At 55.8% G+C, this 5,861-nt stretch overlaps 1 pseudogene; it reads left to right on the forward strand.

Moving 5' to 3' along the window:
- The first annotated feature begins 4,927 nt into the window (after window positions 1–4,927).
- Window positions 4,928–5,373, forward strand: LOC148093965 (immunoglobulin heavy variable 1-3 pseudogene; annotated as a pseudogene).
- Window positions 5,374–5,861: the final 488 nt, after the last annotated feature.

Below are 5,861 nucleotides of genomic sequence, written 5' to 3' on the forward strand. Positions count from 1 at the left end.
TCTAAGGTCAGTGAACCTGGGGACTGTTGAGGGACAATAGTATCAAGAGCAGGGGTCCTGTCATCCTGTGCCACTCAGATTTCCCGCATCACTCAGATTTCTTGTGTCACTTGATAGACTTCTGTACCCAACAGAGACTTCAGTTGTACCTCTCAGATCTCAGTGAACGGACTCACCTTAGCTGACCTACAACCACCTCACAGGTGTTACACAATGTTCTCCATTGTGTTGAGGACTCTGAGGCCACAGCTGGATACAAACCTGAAGTGTGGGTAACACTAGAATACAGGGGCTCACTGAGGCTCTCATTACATTCAAGGGGGTCTGCAACCTCACTGGGTAGGCCTTCCTCTGTCCTGATGCTGGTTCAGGGGAGCAAAGGGAGACAGTGGAGAAGATCAGAGCCCTGATGGTGGGTCACTGTTTTGAGATTGTTCTCCTCAGTAAGGCCCAAATCTCCCTAAAATTCTGGATTTAGTGATAGAAATGTTCCCAAGGCCACCAAATGGCACAGGGCTCTCTCACCTGCCCTGAAGAAATGACCTCACACTAAGTTCAAGTCAGACCTCCTATAGAGTAGCAAGACATGCATATAGGGTCCCCTCTGGTCATAGAAACCAGCCCAGCCTCGACCCTGCAGCTCTGGGACAGGAGCCCAGCCCCGGGATCCCCAGCTGTTCTCATTCCCTGATCAGGACTGAACACAGACCACTCACCATGGGGCTTGGGCTCAGCTGGGTTTTCCTTGTTGCTATTTTAACAGGTAATTTATGGAGAACAAGAGACACTGAGTGTGTGAATGGACATGAGTGAGAGAAACAGTGCACATGTGAGAATTTCCTGACCAGGACGTCTTTGTGTTTGCAGGTGTCCAGGGTGAGGTGCAGCTGGTGGAGTCTGGGGGAGCCGTGGTGAAGCCTGGGGGGTCTCTGAGACTCTCCTGTGCAGCCTCTGGATTCACCTTCAGTAGCACCTGGATGAGCTGGGTCTGCCAGGCTCCAGGGAAGGGGCTGGAGTGGGTCTCAGGCATTAATACTGATGGAAGTAGCACATCCTATGCAGCGTCTGTGAAGGGCCGATTCACCATCTCCAGAGACAACGCCAAGAACACACTGTATCTGCAGATGAACAGCCTGAAACCTGAGGACTCGGCCGGGTATTACTGTGCAAGAGACACAGTGAGGGGAGGTCAGTCTGAGCCACACACAAACCTCCCTGCAGGAGGGGCTGCGGCCACCAGGGCCCTCAGGACACACCGACCAGAGAACAGCCCAGGAGCAGGGGCAGAGGGAGGGCGGAGGGGCTGCCTGTAGGGAGCAGGGATTTCCCCTCAGGTCCCTCAGCTGCACCCAGGCCGGGTCCTGCTCTTCCCCTGGGGCTCTGATTCCTCATGTTCTCCCTGCAGACGACAGGCGAGCAGGTGACCTTGCTGTTTCAGGGGACACATCCGCCGTGACGGGGACCCTCCCGCTCCAGCCCCTGCAGATCGTGTTCTCTCTGCTCACATCCCGAGTCGCAGCTTCTTAGAAATTAAACGTGTTCTTCACATGCCCCTCAGCCGTCCCACCAGCAGTGCTTCCTCCAGGAGCATGACTCCGTCTCATACAAAAAAATATCAAAATATTACTCACATCTTCATGTTAGAAGCTACAAACACCCCCAAGTCTTCTAAGTTTACAAGTGAGGAAACTAAAATGTCATCAATAATTCAGAGTAAACTGCATTTGAAAACTAGCATCAATTTCTGCACTGCTCTTACTCTACAGAACACATTTTCTCCATGCAAATGCAGTGAGGACATTACCAGCTGTGCTCTGTGATATAATATGTTATGAGTTGTTATCAAACATGATTGATTCTACCATGATATGTAACATGAATGTTGTGGTTAAATATGTTTTACATACGGATTTAAAATGACATGTTTCCCTGCTGGGCGTGGCTGAGAGGTTGAGCATCCACCTAGGATCCTGGAGATCACAGTTCGATTTCCGGTCGGGGCACATGCCCGGGTTGCAGCCTCGATTCCAAGTCCGATCAATGACTCTCTGATCATTGATGTTCCTCTTTCTCTGCCTTTCCCTCCCTCTCTCTGAAATCAAGAAAAAATATATTTAAAAAAAATACATGTTCACAAACTAAAGCAAATGAAAACAGGGGACACCCACCCCTGGAATCTTACTCGGCCATGAGAAATAAGGCTCGGTGCTGCCCACGTGAGCACCGTGGGCCCAGTGATGGCTCAGAGTGAAGGGAGCGGGTCTCAGAGACGACCCAGGGGGCTGCTCTGGTTTGGGGGGGCTTCTGTCTCCCCTTTCCCAGGGCAAAGCTCCACCCTGTGCACTAAGGTGCCCTGCTGTCCACAGGGCCCTGAGGGATGGACGGCTCCACACTCGGAGGCGAACACACCCAGGCCCCTGTGAATTTCCTGTCCATGGTCAGGGTCTGGTGTCCGTCCTGCCAGCAGCTGTCTCCTCCAGCTACCTCTGACTTGCTCCCGTAGGCGCCCAGGACCCCAGGGCAGCCCACCCTCCGCTCTTCCACGTGCCCGGCACCGGCCTTCACCACACCCAGGCCCCGGGCTCCACCACACTCTGCTGGAAGGAAACCTAATTTAGTTCACAGCCTACCTGGGATCGTACAACACTTGGCTTTACCTGAGTCTTCATTTCACAGAGCTCACTGGCCCCAGTGTCACCCACGCTGGGCTTGTGGCAGGATTTCCCCATTTGGAGGCTGAGTGATATCCTGTCCTGCCTTAGGACACCGGTTGTCCCTTCATCCGTGATGGACGTTGGGTGGCTTCCCGTCTGGGCGACTGATTCCTGCCCAGTGAGTGGGCAGGGCAGCACCTCTTCACACTCCGTCTTGGTCACTTGCAGGGACACCAGGGCTGGTTGCTCAGTCGAACAGGCTTCTCCTTCCATTTCTGGAGGGACCAACGTGCCGTTTCCCATGCAGCTGAAGGACGTCACCTTCCCATCAGGAGGGTGCAAAGCCTCCTTCCTCCCCTCGCTCCCCAGCACGGGGCCTGCTTTCTCTGGTTTGTTTCTCATGTAGTAGCCGTCCTACCAGGAGTGAGGAGGTTTCCTCTTGGGTTTCCGAAGTGGACTCCTGAGGATTCGGGTGGACTCATGAGCCTGCTGACAGCTTTGTCCATTTCTGTGTCTGGGGTGGGGTTTTCCAGGGGCCCCCAGGACATCAGGGGGTGCTGAGGTCATTCAGGTGCTTCTCACAAAATCCGTGGGGCACTCGGGATTCCCCAGAGGACATCGATACCTTCAGGGTCCCCTCAAGACAACAGGGGGACACCAGGGACAACCAGGGGGTGATCAGGACAAAAGGGAGGCAGTCAGAACATCAGGAGACACTGTGGAGACAACCCTGATGCTGCTCCACAGGGACAGTGATGACCGAGGCCCACTCTCAGGGCCCTGTTCCTGCATCGACACCTGTTTTGCTCCTGAGAGGACCCCTGTCCAATGTCCTCCATGGTCCTGCCCTCAGGGCTCAGGGCTGTGCTCTCACAATGGGCACCAGAGGGTGTAGACCTGTGTGACCCTCCCCACATGGCGGGTCAGTGTGGCTGCAGGGACTGGACATGGGCCCCTGGGTCTGACCCTCCTAGGACCAGACAGGACCCTTCTCCTGTGGCGTCTGCAGGTCCAGCTGCTGGGAGAACAGGAAACCACAGGGCGGGCTCGCTCCAGTCTCCACGTCCAGCGTGTTCGCTTCACTCTGTTTGAGGAAGCTGGTCACACACTAGGTCAGGGTCAGTGTGGGGGCCCCACCCATGTGCTGGGTACAGGGGAGAAGGGACATTTAGGGTCATTATGATGAAAATCCTCCACAGAGTGTCTGTCTAATTTATTGAATAATAGAATCACAGCAGTGAATCTTGAGCCATACACGGGAATATTTAGATGGGACCAGAGGACATAAGAGGCCCCAGAGATCCCAACAGCTTCTGGACTCAGAGGAGGGTCGGCTGTGTCCGTGCATCTGGCAGGTCCAGGGAGGGGTCCCTGTTGGCTCCATAAAGCCCTGCCTTGGGTTCTCCAGGCAGAGCCATTGGGATCCGGGGGGCCAGGTCCCTCTGTCCAGAGATGTCAAAAGCATGTGGGGTCCCCGAGGGAACATTCGGAGTCGGGCGCAGCCTTCACTCCTGGACTAGAGATGCTGAGAGGTCAGTGCCCTGGGAGCCCAGCAGGACCCCCCTCAGAGCATGGGCTGGGCAGCAGGGGGCGCTCAGGACCCAGGAGCCTGGGGCTGCTGCCCCAGGAGCAGGTGCAGGGCAGCTGGGCAGGGGTTTCCTCCGAGGGCCTGGTCTTCCTGGGAAATATCAATAGAGCCTGACAGATGGGCAGGGACTGATGATTTGCCCGTAAATACCGTGTTTCCCAGGAGCAGGTCTGTCCACTGATGAGCCCTAAGAACCACCCACAAAGCTCGTGGACCTGTGGCTTCTGCTCATCCGAATTGTAGGGACTGGCACAGGGAGGGGCTTAGTGACTCACTCAGGGCAGCATTTTGGAAACACGGTTCCAGGAATAAGACATTCGGGTGGCAATGCCCACAGCTGGCCCAGGTGGTCCCCGTGTCACCCAAGGTGGGCTCACAAACAGGAGCAGGTTCTGAGGGTTGTTGCTCAGCGGGAGGCGCTGTGTCTGCCCAGAGCTCAGGGACCTGGCAGGGACACGGACCCTCCAACAAGGAGTAGGACCTGGGCCCTCAGGCTCCCACGGGCCATGGTCACCGAGTCTCCATCTTCTCTCAGGTGGGATCCAGCCCTCAGCTATGACATGCTCTGCCTCATGAATATGCAAATGAGAGGAGGGAGACTGGGTTTATGTGGACGAGTCTGTGCCCTGAGCACATCCCCACAGCTCACCCTCCCCTCCAGCAGAGCCCAGCACAGCCCCGCACCATGGACTGGACCTGGACAACCCTGCTCCTGGTGGCCGTGGCCACAGGTAAGGGCCCCCAGGCCCTAGGTGGAAGGGGGACCAGGGACAGTCAAGGGGGATTTCCTCTCACTCCTGTGTCCTCCCCGCAGGTGTCCACTCCCAGGTGCAGCTGGTACAGCCTGGGGCTGAGGTGAGGAAGCCTGGGGCCTCAGTGAAGGTCTCCTGCAAGGCTTCTGGGTACACCTTCACCAGCTACGTTATGCACTGGGTGCGACAGGCCCCAGGACAGGGGCTGGAGTGGATGGGGTGGATTTACCCTAACAATGGCAATACAGGCTACGCCCAGAAGTTCCAGAGCAGAGTCTCCATGACCAGAGACACATCCACCAGCACAGCCTTCATGAAGCTGAGCCGACTGAGCACCGAGGACACGGCTGTGTATTTCTGTGCGAAAGACACACAGTGAGGGGAGGTCAGTGTGAGCCAGACACAAACCTCCCTGCAGGAGGGGCTGCGGCCACCAAGGTGCCAGGGGCCCTGAACACAAGGGCCCTCCCGGGAGCAGGTGCAGGGGGTGGTTTGGGCTGTTTCCTGGGTGGTTTCCTCTTCAGGCCACAGTTTCCTCAGGAACCTCTGTGGATTCCTGATTCTGCGCTTTCCTCTGACGTCTGTCAGAAAAGTCTGTTGAAACAGGAGAACTTTCTCACATGGACAACAGGCAGAGAGACTTTTTCAGTCACTGTTGTGTAACAATGACAATTAATCATCAAATCTTCTGACCACCGTCACCTAAACCTAACAGGAGACTCTGCTGACTCCACAGAGCAGCTCAGTCCCACACAGCTCAGGGTCCCAACTATCCAGCAGCAGAACATGTAGGTTCAGGACAGCGGGCACCTGAGGGGTGTGAACAGAAAGCTAGAGAAGAAAGACCCAGGTGGTGACAGTCATTGA

Source organism: Miniopterus natalensis, chromosome 1 (genome assembly GCF_054644295.1).
Source record: "Miniopterus natalensis isolate mMinNat1 chromosome 1, mMinNat1.hap1, whole genome shotgun sequence".
Classification (NCBI taxonomy): Eukaryota; Metazoa; Chordata; class Mammalia; order Chiroptera; family Miniopteridae; genus Miniopterus; species Miniopterus natalensis.